The sequence below is a fragment of the Pleurodeles waltl genome, chromosome 7 (assembly GCF_031143425.1).
Source record: "Pleurodeles waltl isolate 20211129_DDA chromosome 7, aPleWal1.hap1.20221129, whole genome shotgun sequence".
Classification (NCBI taxonomy): Eukaryota; Metazoa; Chordata; class Amphibia; order Caudata; family Salamandridae; genus Pleurodeles; species Pleurodeles waltl.
Genome location: NC_090446.1, coordinates 371,394,127 through 371,411,438, shown reverse-complemented (window position 1 = coordinate 371,411,438; position 17,312 = coordinate 371,394,127).

Below are 17,312 nucleotides of genomic sequence, written 5' to 3'. Positions count from 1 at the left end.
ACTCAAATGAATTGCAATTTAAAATGTTCTTTAATGGAAAATCTGGATTCTAAATCACAATTCTCAAAATCCCACTTTGAGAAAGTTGGCATTTTCTTGTCCTAAACATTTGTGCTTTCTGCCAGCATCCTGGGTCACATAACTGTGAACAACATTCCTGTTGGGGTTTGTGCATTCCTCCCAGGCAGTGACACAAAAGGCGACTAGGTGTGAGCACAATGGTTTGGACAGAGCTGAGCCTTGCCACACTTACACTTTAAAGGGCTTTCCTCTGGCACATATAAAAGAGCCAGACACTAGGCTTTTGTCCCCCCCAAGACATCTTGGAGCCATGACAGGGAAAGGGAAGAACTTTCCTTCCAAACCTCAAAGGCTGGCACCAGGTATAAATATTGGACCTCCAGAACCACTCTTTAAAACACTCCTGGACCGATGGACATTACAGAAGAAGGACCACCTTGCTTCCCCTAGGACTCTCCTTCTGCTCCTAGTGGACTGCTTGGCTGCTTGAAGACTACTTTGATACCCAGAGTGCAGCCCTGCTGCTTGACTACTGCCTTGTTCTCTGAGAAGGGAGGCAGGGCCTTCTCCCTTCATCCCAGTCTACCAGCGTGACTCCTAGGTTCAGTTGGCTGACCTCCTGTCCGAGCTACAGGGATAGAAGAAGCTCCAGAGGCCTCCCTGCAACTGTCCGGCTGACCTGCTGTAGCTGAACCAGCCTAGATCTTCAACTGGACCTGCCTGAGCTCTGCTGGCTTCTGCTACAGAGAATCCCTGATCCACATGAAGTCACTCATCAGGTCCTTTACCCATAGCTTGCATCAGAGTGTACTCAAATCAAGAAAAGAAGAAATCCTGAAGTTTTGGGTTCTTGCCAACTGTGAATGGGCCATGTGTGCCAAGAGACTGCTGCCCCTGATGACTGCCAATAAGAAACTCTGGTGAAGCAGACTCTTAGTGCTACAGTGGCGACCAGCAACACAAGATCTGCATTTTGGGCTACAGCAACGACAGCCTGCGATGACAGCCATCGCAAAGCTCCAGCAATGATAGTCCCCAATGCCTGACTGGGCCTTCACATTACAGTGAAGGCCATCTGTGTCAAAAGGCCTGCTCATCGTGCTACAGAGAGGAGCATCCGATATGCTCTCACTGCTTCTCGTGGTTTCCTCTTCCATTGAAGGGAATTATTTGCACCTGACTTTACAAAGATAACTTTTTCAGCAGGACTAACCTGGTCCCTGTACCCAGCACATGCTCCTCCATGGTCGGCCTAAACTGATAAATTGTGGCTGGTCTAGCATGACTAGATGACCTCAATGACGCTTTGTGCTTTTAGGCCCTATATCAAAATACAACTCTAAAATTGAATATCTCTTGTTCTCCTGATTGGATGTTTTGCATTCTGGTCTCATTTTAGTTATTAAACTTTACTCTATTGTGCTAAGTTAGATTGGGATTTTTCTTGTGCTATGGTTTCACTTGATTACTGCTTGTGTGCTTTATAAATACTTTAAACCTAAGTTAAACCTGACTGCTTTGTGCCCAACTACCAGAGTGTTACCACAGGTTAATTTAGTGACGTTTGCGGTTCACCCCGACAAGGACTGTGGTTGTTGCCTGAGTGGAGCCCTTGGTTACTTACAGAAACATTCCGGGGCCTCACATGGACTCTTTGCATTTTTTTCAAAACAGAGTGCTATAAAGCTATGTCTCCTTTTGCCAGGATCTTCTTTGTGGGCCTAAAAGTGTTTGGCTAGGGATCTGGTCTTAACATATAGATATATATATATATAGTTATATATATATATATTACCTACTGGCAGTCGCCATAATGTAGATACATTTAGGACCATGTTTCTATAGTAATAGCGTTTTTTGACTTGCCTATTCTTATTGCACTTGGAAGGTTTTGGGGTCATCCGTTAAGTGGGGGCAGAGAAAAAAGGGGCTAAAAAAACATTGCGTTTACCATGTTAATTTCCATAGGATTCTTTAGACATGACTACAGGCCGAACCAATGGACGGAATTATACCAGATTTGGCAGAAAGCTATCTGTTGGTATTCAGATTACGCTTTTGCTTATTTGGAGTAAATCCGTTCAGGAGTTTTTGAGAAGTTGAGGGAAATTCAAACTTGTATATCTCTAGCCTCAAAGTATTCACGAACAAAGTAGAGCCAGTGGAGGTAAATGCACAGCTCTGATTGGCTGCCAACACGTAAAACCAGGAAGTGTTGGCAGCCATTTTAGGACTCGGCTCATTGGTGGGGTCCCAGAGTGACCCTCCCCCAGAGCAAAAAAATATTTTGTTAAAGTATTTTTTTGCCACAAGTTGGCGAGATTTATATATTTGCTGCAAATAAATGAAAAAATATAAGCTCAGGTGCTCCAGTGCTTGATTTCTTTACAGGCCTCCCAGTGGGCGAGGTCCCTGGGGCATTAAGAATTTTGTGTGGGAGGGCCTTCTGGCATCTTCCACAGCTCCAGGGACCACCACCACCCCGGACCTTTCAATTTGTAATATGCGGGGGCCCGTGGCCTCCCCGATGCCCTGGGGACCACCACCTCCCAAGGGCTGCAATTTTTATGTATAGGGGGGCTTGTGGGCCCTTGTGCCCTGGGGACCACCACCTTCTGTGGCTTCTGTTTGATATGTAGGGGGCCATGCCCCCTCTGCAGACCTGGGGACATCCACCTCCCACAGGTGCATTATTTATATTATGTGTGGGTGCTTGGCCCCCCACACCAAGGGACCAACACCCCCAGGCATTGATGAAAGTATATGTGTGGGCCCATGGCCCCCTGCAACCTGGGGACCACCACTCCTTGAGGCTTCTAATTAAATATATGTGGGGGGCCTACAGCCCCCCCACACCCAGGGGACCACCACCCCTGGGGCAAAGTGGAAAAAACAGAAACGTGGCCCTTATGGGACCCCCGGATCCCAGGGACCACCACCCCCCAGGACTATGTCCTGTTGGAGGGGGGCTGCAAAGCCCCAATCATGGAGCTACTAATGGCCCTGGGAACTGCCACCCTCAGGGCTGGCTCCTGCTCTGCCCATCCCCGGAACATAGCTGTTTGCTGTTGCAGTGTTGCAGCTACAGACAAGACACAGCAAACACTTCGGGTATTGGCAGCGGGACCTTTAAAGCAGGTCCCACTGTCAAACTTTGAAGTTTTATCAAGGATGGAGATGCTGACAAAGGAGCTCCATGCTTGCTGAAGCAATGGTACTGCAAGGGAAGCATTAAGACTTCCCCTGCAGTGCCCGGTAGCCCGTAAAGGGTGTTTTATTTTTTATTTATTATTTTTATAGTTAGAGTTCTTTCAAGTAATTAAAACTCGTGCCCTAAGTTAACTATAACTCCCGCCTTCGCCATGCACAACTAATTACTCCACATATTATATCATTGATGACATATTCTATGCCATCTTTCAGACTCCCCTGCAACATTTGCAATAAACTTATTGATGAGGCAACTGTGCATGGCGAGGGCGCGAATTATAGTTACCTTAAGGCGCAAGCTTTAGTTACTTGAAAGAACTCTAACTACAACTGCTGAATTTCTATGGTTTTGTATGAGTAAATTCAGAACCTAACTATAACATCCCTGTAGCCTTTGATTTCTTCAGTATATATATATATATATATATATATATATATATATCTCGGTAGACCTGACAGCCTTAGGGTTGTCATCCTCCAACTTATTGCTTGCCTCCCTCCACTTTTTGGACACTGCTAATCAGTGCTAAAGTGCACATGCTCTCTCTCTTACACATGGTAACATTGGTTCATAACCAATTGGCATGTTTAATTTACTTGTAAGTCCCTGGTAAAGTGCACTACATGTGCCCAGGGCCTGTAGATTGAATGCTACTAGTGGGCCTGCGGCAGTGGTTTCGCCACCCACATAAGCAGCCCCTTAACCATGTATCAGGCCTGCCATTGCAAGGCCTGTTTGTGCAGTTTCACTGCCACCTCGACTTGACATTTAAAACATTGGCCCATACTTATACTTTTTGACGCAAACCAGCGCCGGCTGGGCATGGCCATTGGGCACAGTGGCATATGGGGGGCCCAAGTTAGGCCCCCCTATGCCACTTTAAAAAATAGAAAATTATACTTACCTCTACTTACCTGGGATGGGTCCCCCCATCCATGGGTGTCCTCCAGGGGTGGGCGAGGGTGTCAGGGGGTGTCCCTGGGGGAAGGGAAGGGCTCCTGTGGAATGACACATGAAAGGCCTAGCGGTGTTCCACTGGCGGACGCTGCTGCTGGCAGCAGCCCCACATCCCGTCTCCTGCCAGAGGGCCCCCTGCAAGCAGGTAAGTCGTGTGCTACGACAGGGGAGGGGGTGGGGGGTGTTTTGTGTGTGTGTAGGGGCGTGTGTGACTGTTTTTGTGTGCGTGCATGCAGGTGTGAAGTGTGTGGAATTCGTGTGTGCATGAAAGGGTGTGAGTGTGCGTGTATGTTGTGTTGTGTGAACGCGTGTGTGCTAGGATGTATATCAGTATGTGTTGATGTGTGTGTGTGTATAAATGTATGCATGCATAGGTGACTGTGGGTATGCGTGTCTATATCTGTGTGTGTGAGTTGGGGGGTTCAGGAGGGGGAGGTGGAGGGTGGGAGAGTACTCTGGGGAGGGGAATGGGGGTGGTGGAGACCCCTATCAGTATCAGGAAAGGAATTCCCTGGCACTGATATTGCCTACCACAATGGTTTTGGTGGCTATAAGATTGCCACAAAAACCATGGCGGTAGGCGGGGTCATAATCCCGAGGGTGGGACTGTGACGGCCGCCTGGCTGGAGACCGAAGTGTCCGGCCCGGGGTCTGTTACCGCCCTGGCGGACGGAGTGGTACATTGCGGTTTGGCTTGAGCCAAACCCCCAATGTCATATTTTGGGGAAAGGTACCTCCAGCCTATTGGCAGAACCTTTTTCCAAAATAACGCCGTCCGCCAGGGTCATAATGAGGGCCGATGTAGTTTAGGCCTAAGCAGTCAACTGACTGCTCTAATAACTATTTAGAGAAAATGAGGCATACCCGTAACCCTAGACCGTGGGTGGTTAAATGAGTAACTAAGCAATGGTCCTACGGGGGGAGTAAAACCTTTGTCTTTCTGGTAAACAATTTCTAAACACTCATCAAACATGTGCAAATTTTGTCAACAATTCGTATTTTATAATATCTTTACTAAAAAACATAGTCATTCTTGATTTTTTAATTCAATCCTAACGGTGCTCCTATAGTGATGGCGCAGTGAAAGTGAAAATAGTGAAAAACATTTGTGCAAATGTGCTCTGTACAACATATACAAGATGTGGTTGAAACATAAATTCTCTGAGATCTTCTATAAGTGGACTCATACTACTCCAGAGGTCCAGAAGTCAGTTTCTAGTCTCTCAAGAAAAATCCACACTATCAAACTGTCAACATTGGGAATTGGCTATGGAATATCTGAATGAAAAAGACTTCCCCCTTTTCTCTTTTAAGAGGGGAAAAATACTTAAGTACACATTAGTAAGAGCTGCCCTACCGCAAGCCCAGAAAGAACCTGTGAACACGCTATGGGGTCTTCCAACTGTGCTAGGACATCATAAATGTGGACAATGTATAGCATGTAATTTTAGTTTTAACACAAATGTGTTTTGACACAATAATAATATGATAAATGTGACCACTTTCAGTAATTGTAACACTCAAGATGTTGTCTATGCAATTTGGTGCCCATGTAATTTACTTTACATAGGTAAGACCACACAGAAAATTAAGTGCACAATTCTGCAACACAGAAGCAAAATCAAATGCAATACGGTGGGAGCTCCTCTTTGGGGAACACTACCGAGCTTTGGGCCATAACTGCGAAGTTATGGAATGGCAAGTGATAGAGAAAGTCACACTGGGACCCCGAGGAGGAGACAAGGACAAGTGTCTCTCAAAACTAGAACTATACTGGATGGAGAAGTGTGGGCCAGTAACTAATGGCCTTAATACAGTGGAGGATTGGGGACAAGCATCCACCGTCTGAAATTGGACATGATGAGTGCAAGATTATTTTATAACATAATTGTTGAGACATTGTTATGTCTCCATGCATCTCGTTCTATCGCTATAAGAGGTGCAAAATTGTTTTGTAACATAACTATGGAGACAGTGTTGTGAATGTTTTCCATACATTTAATTCTATTGGTATAAGAATAATTGGTATAAATTACAATCTGGAGACTTTATGATGTATTTCCCTGTAGGGCTACAACACGGTTCGGATGGAAGCGTCATAAAGAGGGTAAGATAATATGTATGTTTCCGAAAAACTATGGGGCATATTTATACTCCGTTTGCGCCGAATTTTCGTCGTTTTTTTCGACGCAAATTCGACGCAAAACTAACTCCATATTTATACTTTGGCGTTAGACGCGTCTAGCGCCAAAGTTCATGGAGTTAGCGTCATTTTTTGGCGTGAACACCTTCCTTGCGTTAATGATATGCAAGGTAGGCGTTCCCGTCTTAAAAAATGACTCCGATGCTATTGCGTCGGATTTATACTCCCGGGCAAAAATGACGCCCGGGAGTGGGCGGGACTAAAAAACCTGCATTTGCGCCGGATTTTAGCGCCTGGGTACGGGCAGGCGTTAAGGGACCTGTGGGCTCAGAATGAGCCCAGAGGTGCCCTCCCAAGCCCCCAGGGACACCCCCTGCCACCCTTGCCCACCCCAGGAGGACACCCAAGGCTGGAGGGACCCATCCCAGGGAAGAAAAGGTAAGTTGTGGTAAGTTTAAAAAAAGAAAAAAAAAATTGTGGCATGGGGGGCCTGATTTGTGCCCCCCTACATGCCACTATGCCCAATGACCATGCCCAGGGGACAGAACCCAAGGGCAAGGGGGCATGACTCCTGTCTTTGCTAAGACAGGAGTCATGTTAATGGCGTCTGGACGCCAAAAAAAAATGGCGCAAATCGGGTTAAGACGATTTTTTTGCCTCAGCCTGACTTGCCCCATTTTTGGACGCCCAAACGCCATTTTTCCCTACGCCGGCGCTGCCTGGTGTACGTGTTTTTTTTTCACGCACACCAGGCAGCTCCGGTCGACTAACGCCGGCTAACGCCATTCAATAAATACGGCGCCCGCATGGCGCTTCAGAATGGCGTTAGCCGGCGCTAATTTTTTGGGCGCAAAACTGCGTTAGCGCAGTTTTGCGTCAAAAAGTATAAATATGGCCCTGAATCTTTAGAAAGTATTAACAATGTAAGAAAAGGGATCACAAATTCATCGTAATATTATTTACTGTTAAATCTGGCCCAGGCATGTTACACCCTAATGACACCAGAGGGCGCTCTATGGCCACAACGTGCACGCTCAAACACAGAATAATCTAAGTGAGTCATTTTAGCACGACCGGAGAGATGCAAGCAAGCATCCTTTGGTATGAAAAACAAGTGAGTGGTGCTCGGTTTTGGCCTTACAATATATTAACCTTTTGCAACAAAATCCACTAGTCAGGGCTTTTCTCGGGTAGAGTGAATCCATGACCTAGGCTGTAATTTTCTGTTTTCAATGCATTTAACTGTTTTACCGGTATGACAAATGTAATGGGCAGTAGACATCCTTTTGTTTATGAGGGGCTGAGGTACTGTTAGTAAGCATTTTTTGTTCATGTTTGGAAGGGAGTATAAATAGCTGCAGGAGACAGGATGTGTTTTCAGGAAAGCAAAGCCACAAATTCAGCTATAACATTCTGACTAAATTAAATTACATAATTGTTTTACCTTCAAGCTGAGCAGGTTTAACACAGATTGTATGCTACCACTGTTCATTTAAGAAATGGTACAGGATTCAATTGTTTCGCACTTACGGAACTGTAAAATAACCTCAGTAATCGCTGTGGGCTGCCAAATTATATGAGTTGTCCAGGTGATTGGTATGAAACTAGTTTGGGTTACACTAAGTGGAGAAAATGGTCGCTTGATCAGTGAGTGTATTTACAAGCAGCTCCAATGCAGCCTAGTCAAATTGCGCGATAGGCTATGGCGTACTAGAGGCCACGGTTGGTCTAAGCATTGCTCCTTTTGCCTTATATACCTTATGGAGGTACAGGGAGTGGACGGAATACAGAGATCTAAAGTCAATGGAGGATGAGACGATGAAACAATCACTCTAAGACAGAATATGAAGACTGACTGGTGAGTATTTTTAATCACCTAGAATTATGGGTCTATTCCCATAATACTAAATTATGAAACTAGCCTTTATAGGCATAGAATAATGCAATTTGTTTTACCCTAGGTGCTACCTATAGCAAACTAACAGTCCTGATGATGATAGATTGATCTACATAAATGGGGTCGAAACATCGACATTTTGATAGTGGGGATTTTTCTTGAGAGACTAAAAAGTGACTTCTGGGCCTCTGGAGTCATGTGAGTCTGCTTATAGAAGATCCCAGAGAATTTCTGTTCTAACCACATCTTGTATATATTGTACAGAGCACATTTGCACAAACGTTTTTTACTACATTCACTTTCACTGCACCATCACTATAGGAGCACCGTAAGGAATAAGTTCAAAATCAAGAACTACTATGTTTTTTAGTATAGATTTAATAAAATATGAATTGTTGACAAAATTTGCACGTTTGAAGAGTGTTTAAAAATTGTTTACCAGGAAGAAAAGGGTTTTACTTCCCCCTGCAGGACCATTGTTTATCAGCTTACTATTAGAAAGAGAGCATTTGTCTGCACTTAAAATCCTTCTCTGCTTTACAGCCTGTCTCCCATCCACGTCTGGGCTGGGCTGCTTGACAGCTCCCTTGTGCGTTTCACCCAGACAACCACAAACACAGGATACTCAGTCACACCTGCACTCATCTGCATACTGAATGGGTCTATCTGGGCTTGGAGGGTGGAGGGCCTGACACTTAAATTTAAAAGGCTAGTGGCTAGTGGCCTGCCCTCACACAATGGACTGCCAAATCCCCTACTGGCACCCTGGCAGACAGACCTGTACTGAAAGGGGACTGTGTAAACGTCAAACCACTCCTTGAAGTCTCCCCCACTTCAAAGGCATTTTTGGGTATATAAACTAGGGGGGTCATTACGACCTCGGCGGTCTTTTCAAAAGACCGCCGAGGCCGCGGGAGACAGAATACCGCCATTGCCGGCGGTATTTCTGTCTCCCTATTATGACATTTCCGCTGTGCCAGCGGACGGTAACAGTGTTACCGTCCGCTGGCCCAGCGGAAATGTCACATCAACATTGCAACCGGCTCGTAATTGAGCCGGCTGCAATGCTGATGTGCAGCGGGTGCAGTAGCACCCGTCGCGCATTTCACTGCCCGAAATTCGGGCAGTGAAATGCGCGACGGGGCTATGCCTGGAGGCCCCTGCACTGCCCATGCCAAGTGCATGGGCAGTGCAGGGACCCCCAGGGGCACCCCAAGTCCCCTTACCGCCGGCCTTTCCATGGTGGTGTGCACCGCCATGGACAGGCCGGCCATCGGGGACTCATAATCCCCAGGGCAGCGGTGTATGCACCGCTGTCCTGGGGATTATGACCGCCAGGTGGAATCCTGGCGGCAAAGTGGAGGGGACGGCGGTATGGCTGTGGCTTTTCCACCACGGTCATAATTGCTGGCGGAACACCGCCAGCCTGTTGGCGGTGTTACCGCCAACATACCGCCGGCCGCCAGGGTCGTAATGACCCCCTAGGTCTCTGATCCCAACAGTTCAAACACTTCTGGACCTGAACCTGCAACCTGTCAAGAGGAACTGCCTGGCTGCCCAAAGGACTCATCTGGACTGCTTTGCTGTGAAGGACTGCTGCCCTGCTGTTACCCTGCTGCCCTCTGACTTTGCCTAGATGTGCTCTCCAAGGGCTTGGAATTAGCTTAACTCCTCTTTTCTGAAGTCTCCAGGCCAAAAAGACTTCATCACTTCAAAGGAACTCCTAGTGCACCGAAAATGGATGCACAGCCTGCTGGAAATGATGCACAGCCTGCCATGCACCGATATAATTGCCACACTGCTAAAACAGAATGACGCAGCTAGACTTCTGGAACAAAGATAAACGCAGCACCTGTGTTGCAACCAGAAATTCGACGCAAGGCCACACTGGATCAACACACAGCCGAGCCGGAATGAAACAGCCCAACTTCCTGAGTGAAGAATCGATGCAGCGCCTGACGTGTGACAGAAACTTTGATGCATCTCCTTCCGGATCGACGCAACACCTATGATTTCTTCCAGCAAGCCCACAATATTCCTCGCATCGTCTCTGGGTGCCTAAAGATCCCTGCATCGCAGTGAGGAACCAAGACTGCACGCCGGAAATCAGCGCAAAGCCCCTTGCAGCATGGAAAGAAACAACAAATTATCAACAAATCCGATGCACACCTAATTTTTCCACGCATCTCCTTCTCTGCGGTGTCCGTGCATGGTAATTTTGACACAAAAAAGGTACTTTGTGCACACAAGAGACAACTGTTGAGTTCTAGGATTTAAGACTCTTTTTAAACATGCAAAAGTATTATCTCAACTTGTACTTATTGAATCCTTATTGTTTTGACCTTAATTTAACCAGATACATATCTTATATTTTTCTAAGCCTGTGTGGTGCCTTTTTGTGGTGGTTTCACTGTGTTACTATATGGTTTATTGAACAAATACTTTACACATTGCCTTCTAAGTTAAGCCTGACTGCTTAGTGCCAAGCTACCAGAGGGTGGGCACAGTATAATTTGGATTGTTTGTGACTTACCCTGACTAGGATTGTGGCCCCCATTTGGACAAAGGTGAATACCTCTGCCAACTGGAGACCCCATTTCTAACATCTGTATGTATTTAGGAAATTCACTTAAAAAAACAAAGGCTACTGGGATGTTATAGTCAGGGAGAGAGTTATAGTTTCCTTAGGGCACGAGTTATAGTTACTTGAGATAACTCTAACTATAACTAGAAAAGTTCTACGGTCTTGTACGTTTAAAATGTGAGCCTAACGATAACGTCCCTGTAACCTTTAATTTCTTAAGTGCGTTTCTCTGTTTTTTTAATTCTATTTCCTAACTGTAATGTCCCTGTAACCTATGTTTTTTCAATGAATTTCGATGTTTTGTTAATGTCTAGTACTTTTCATTACTCTCCATTAATCAAAACACTGCAGTGCATGGCTGAAGCAGCAGAGTTTGTGAGAGTCTGACTGGGTCTGTGAGTGGCTTCATGAGGGTCAGTAAGGATTTGTGAATGGGTGCGTAAGTGTCTGAGTTGGTGTATGAGTGGGAAAGAGAGATTGAAAGAGAGAGAGAAAGAGAATGAGAGGGAGAGATAGAGAGGTTTTTAGGTGTTGATTTATGATATACTTAGAATGAGATAGTTCTGCACAAGCTGAAAAGAAAAATGTATTTGTCATTTAAAAACAGTAAGGTCACCTTTCAGCATGAGCCTTAAACATTTGCACTTAAAAAAAACAAATAAAGGATGGAAGCGACTGCAGCTGGACTTGAATCTTCAACTCTCAGTTTGAAGGTCTGTGACTGTCACACTTGAACTATTCATATTTTAAATATATATATATATATATATATATATACATATATATATATATATATATATATATATATATATATATATATATATATATATATATATATATTTTATCCCTTTATTGGCTATTTGGGTCTGCGAGGGAGCCCTCAAAGCCCCCCGTGGTCCCTGCAGATTTTTTAAAAAAAATCATAATGTACCCTTTTCAGGCTATCTGGGACCGCGGGGAACCCCAAGACCTCTCTCTGCAGTCTCTGGCATTTCTCTTTAAAAATGTTATTCTATGCTCTTCATTGGCTACCTGTGACTGCAGGGGGGGCCTTAAGGCCTACCTGAGGTCCCTCATTATAATGTTGTAAAATGTTTATTACATGCCCTTTATGGGCTACCTGGGACCACAGGGGAGCCTCAAGGCACCACTGTGGTCCCATTGCTTCAGCAACCAAGGAGTGGCTTTAAGTAGCAGGTCCCTGGTTGCTGACGCAGAGCTTTCATCTCTGTTTCTTACACACATATTTGTGTGCAGGGAACATAGATATAAACTTGTTGTCAAAAGCAGAATGTTTGCTGTGACTTGGCGGCAGCTGTGAAAGGCACAGTCAAGCCAGAGCAAACAGATGTGTCCCTGGGTTGAGCACACTGGTACATAGCAGGAGCAAGCACTGGAGGGTGGTGGTCCCTAGGGCCATCTGTGGCTACTCAATGGGGCATGTGGCCCCTTTCCAACATGGCATAGCTCTGGGGAGGTGGTGGTCCCCGGGGAGTGGCGGTTCAAAAATGTTCCTCTTTCTTTTTTTTACTATTTGCCCTGGGGAGGTGGTGTTCCCCTGGGCTGTGAGGGGGCGAACAGTGTCCCTGTATAATATTTGTACACAGCCCGAGGAGGGGTTGCTCCCTAGGGCAACAGGTTGTGCACAACCCCCGCTCCATATATAATAAAAGTCCTGGGGAGGTGGTGGTCCCTGGGGCAGCTTGGGGCACACAGACACCCCCATGCCCATATATAATCAAAGCACCAGGGAGTTGAATGTCCCATGGGCACCAGCAGGCACACAGTCCCCCCCACTGTACATAATCAGAGCCCCAGGGAGATGGTGATCCCCGAAGCAGTTGGTGTGCACGGCCCATCCACACCATATAGAATAAAAGGCCCGGGGAGGGGGTATTCCCTGGGGGAGCAGGGAGCACACAGCCCCCCTGCATCCATATACAATCAAAGCACCGGGGAAGTGGTGGTCCCTGTTGCAGAAGGGGGCACACAGCCTCTCAGACCATATATAATCAGATCCACAAGGAGGTGGCAGTCCAAGAGGCAGTGGGGGGTGCACAGCCCTTCCACACCATATATAATGAAAGCCCTGGGAAGGTGGCAGTCCCTGGGGCAGCAGTAGGGGATGAGGCACCCCCACAATTGTGATCTAAATGCCCCCGGGGGTTGGCCCACCCAGGGGCTTAAAAAAAAAGACAAAGCGCAGGAGCCCATGCCTTTTTTTTTAATTTACAGCAGATCGGCAGATCAACCACAACTCCTGGTAAATTTACAAAAAATGCTTTTTAGCCCTGGGGTGTTCCTCATGGGCCCCACCACCAGAGCTATGGGTTCAGGGTGGCTGTACCCTATCCCCTTTTCTTTTTATTTTAACATTTTTTGCAGGGACCCAGCTGGTCCCAATATGGCTGACAACACTTTATTGTTAAAGTGTTGTCAGCCAATCAGATCTCAGCACGAGATCAGGAGGGATCACAAAGTCTGCATCCCTATATATACAAATTTGGATTTCTTTTCTTCAATTTCTAAACTACTGAACGAATTTACAATAAATAACTAAAAGGGCTCTTTCTAAACCAAGAAATACCTTTCTGCCAAATTGGGTGCAATTTCAGTCCAGTGGTTTTGCCACTATCGCTGTTCAAATTCCTTAGGGGAAAATGAATTTTGAAAATGTGCTTTGGGAGCCCAACTTTCTTTCAGCCCTCCCTCTCGTGGATCACCCCAAAACTTTCCAGACAGCAGCAGAATTGAGCGTCATATTTCATTGGAAAATGTCAGGAATATTCATCAAATGGGGCCAAAGTTATTATAAAAACAAAAAATTTTGTTTCTATGGAAAATTGGGGGCATATTTATACTCTGGTTGCGCCAAATTTGACGCCTGACCCCGCGAACATCAAAACTGCTCAGTGTGTGTCATTTTCTGGATGCGGGAAACGGCCTTGTGTTAAGGAAATGCAAGGTAGGCATTTCCGTCCCAAAAATGACTTTAAGGCCTGTGCGCCTTTCTACTCCTGCGTCATTTTGACGCACAGGAGCGGGCAAGCCTTAAAAAATGGCGAACAGCCTGATTTTTTAATGTCTGGGTGATGGCAGGCGTTAAGGGACCTGTGGGCTCATTTCCATGGTCTCTGACCATGGAAGGAGTCCACAGGTGCCCTTCCCTGCCCCCAGGGACACCCCCTGCCACCCCTGGAGGACACCCATGGATGGGGGAACCATCCCAGGTAAGTACAGGTAAGTTGAGGTAAGTATAATTTTTTAATTTTTTAAAGTGGCATAGGGGGGCCTAACTTGGGCCCCCCTACATGCCACTGTGCCCAATGGCCATGCCCAGGGGACAGAAGTCCCCTGGGCATGGCCATTGGGCAAGGGGGCATGACTCCTGTCTTTGCTAAGACAGGAGTCATTTAAATGGGGGTTGTGCGTCAAAAAATGGTGCAAGTCCAGTTAGAGCCATGATTTTTTACTCTAACCTGACCTGCACCATTTTTTGACGCACAACCCCCATTCTTCCCTATGCCGGAGCTGCCTGGTTAGAGTCATGTTTTTTTACTCTGGCCAGCCCACTAACGTCTATCCATAAATAAGGCACCCACCTGGTCTGTTGGAATGGCGTTAGCCGGCGGTAAATATTTCGATTCAAACCAGTGCCGGTGCTGGTTTGCGTCAAAAAGTATTAATATATATATCTTTTTTTTTTAAGGTCCCCCTGCACGGCTTTCTAAAGTATATGGCCCTGTCTCAAATTCAAAATAGCAAAGTGTAAATTTTTGACCCCACCTCAATACATGCACTGATCATGCCTGTTGCTGGAGGCAGTTATTTACAAGAATTAAGACCCAAAGCTGGAGGAATACACCTTGTCAGATCATGTCACAGTGCTGTAGAGGACAGGCAATGGTGGCATCAATATTATTTTCATAGCAGCACTATCTTTTACCATCTAGTTACTAGGGAGAGTAGTCTACTTCCTAATCCCATTTTTTTAAATTGCTTTGTCAGTCCCCTACAACCAGACCTTCCTTTATCAGTGTTCGGCATGCATGATGCATGTTTACTGCTTAGTATGTAGAGGATGTGTGTATGGTGCATGTGTGACAAAGGTGGCCACAACCACACTGGGTTTCATTTTGTGTTTTGCAACATTCTAATCATACTTATAAATGGAGAATGGAAAGGAGTCCAGACAGCAGATGTGAAATGCAATATTCCACTGAACAGTCAATGGATGCTTGTAGCAGATCGGACTGAGAAGTGTAAAAGAGACAAAGATAAATTTTTAAGCCTGGGAGTTTCTCACTGATCATTTCTGATCTTCTGTTCTCTGGAGGGGTTAATCTCCGCCAGAGGGCAACAACTGGTAGTTCAGTGGGGCAGCATCCCTTGATTTTGTGCCCTAGAATTGAGCTTCTCCAGCCTGGAGACTCCCAGATCCACCTCAACTTCCTGTTTGTTCTTCATGAAAAAGTCCTTCACAGAACTAGTCAGAGTAGAATAAGTATAAGGACAGAACTGCCCAGAATCATACTCAAAGCTGTGGTCGGAATATAAGATAAATATCTGACACTTTAGTATTTGGGTTGGGTTAGAAACTTTCAGACACTGTGCCAAGATTTCACTAGCAGGAACCAGGGCTGACTTACTAATAGTGACCAAGAAATCCATCAGTGGCCTAGGGTTAGATCCTGTTGCAGGTTCAGGGCAAGAAATCTTGAGAAGTCCTGTAATCCTGCCAGGGTGAGCTGCCTGAACCCTGCTTGAAGCAGGGGGCAGGTGAACATCTCAGGAAGAGCACTGGAGGTGCCCTTGCATGAGGAAGAGACTCCACAGGATTGAGGGACCACTAAGGAGCAAAGTGACACTGCTGCTGCTTCTTAGAGGGGATCACTCACACCAATGACTTACGTTAAAGATCAGCTCTGTGGACAAGGTTGTTTTTGGAGTGAAGCTTCTGTCTGTGCCCAAGGAAGTAACTGTGAAGCCAAGGACTGCTGGCCTGTGAGTTGCACAACTTGAACAAAACTGGTCCATTGATGGTGCTGGCACTGCTGACACTCAACTGAATGGGCATGTGCCTGTACCTCACACCTCAAGATGTGCATTGGGCTGAAGTGACAAAGTGATGATTCTACATGGTGGACCAAGCAAAGAGTGCAAAACCTGGGCTGCTAAGCCTGCTGACTGCGGAGGCAAGTTTAAGACAAGCCAAACCAAAGATGCTGTAAATGATGATGTACATTCCAAAGGGGGAACTTTCATTATTCATCTTGCCAATCTTAAACTTGACTAAACTTTTGAGGAAAGATGGGGATTGACCAAATACCACAAGAATAATGGAAGCCAACCATTCAAAGGCCAAATAATTCCTCACTGATTACACATAGAAGGGAACCTGAAGAAAATATTTCACACTTACATAGAGATCTCTGTGTCTGAGAAGAAACAGCTGGAACTGTGGGCCAGATGTAGTAAGCTGTTTGCATGGTGCGACTCGCATCGCATGCAGAATTGCTTTGTGACCGCGAATGCGGTCGCAAAGCAATTCGCAGTTACCACAAGTGTCACACTGGTGGTATCTCATTCGCAAAAGGGAAGGGGTCCCCATGGGACCCCTTCCCCTTTTTGAATGTTGCCCAAAAGGTTTTTTCAGAGCAGGCAGTGGTCCAATGGACCACTGCTTACTCTGAAAAAATGAAACCAAATGGTTTCGTTATTATTTTTTTTTTTTGCAAATCGTTTTCCTTAAAGGAAAACAGGCTGCAAAATAAAAAATAAAAAACTGCTTTATTTAAAAAGAAGTCACAGACATGGAGGTCTGCTGACTTCAGCAGGCCACCATCCCTGTGAGTGCAGGGACTCGCTATGGGGGTCGCAAAATGCGACCCACCTCATTAATATTTATGAGGTGGGTCTTTGCGACCCCATAGCGAGTCGCAGATGGTGTCTGAGACACCGTTCTGCATCCGCATTTGCGATTCGGAAATTGCGAGTCGCACAGACTCGCAATTTCCGAATCGCAAATGCGGAAGTTGCTACATCTGGCCCTGTGTCCCCAAGTGCACCTATGTAATGAACTTGGTATGCCTTTCTGGATCTTAAGTACAATATTGTGTTATGTGTGTAGAAATAACATTTTTTTTCTTTTAAATAAAAACACTGACTAGATCTTTATTTATCTCTTCATTGCTGGGATTTGATGCTCTAATCCCACAACAATTCTCTGAGTAGGCTTTCGACTGTTTAACTTTGTTAGCCTTGGGATCAAGAGGATCAAAGGTGTACTCTGTGCTTTGGTGCTCAGTTTTGGATTTAACATTAACGTTAAGCCCATGGTCAGCAGTGGCAAAAAGCTCTGACTGCCTCAGTCTGAGCCTAAGAACCCCTTCTGCCCTAGGTCTTTCAAATACATTTCCACAATATCAAAAAACCCACAACCTAAAAATGTCCCAGGGTTCACAAATTAGACCCACCAGAGTTTGCGCCTAATGTGCCT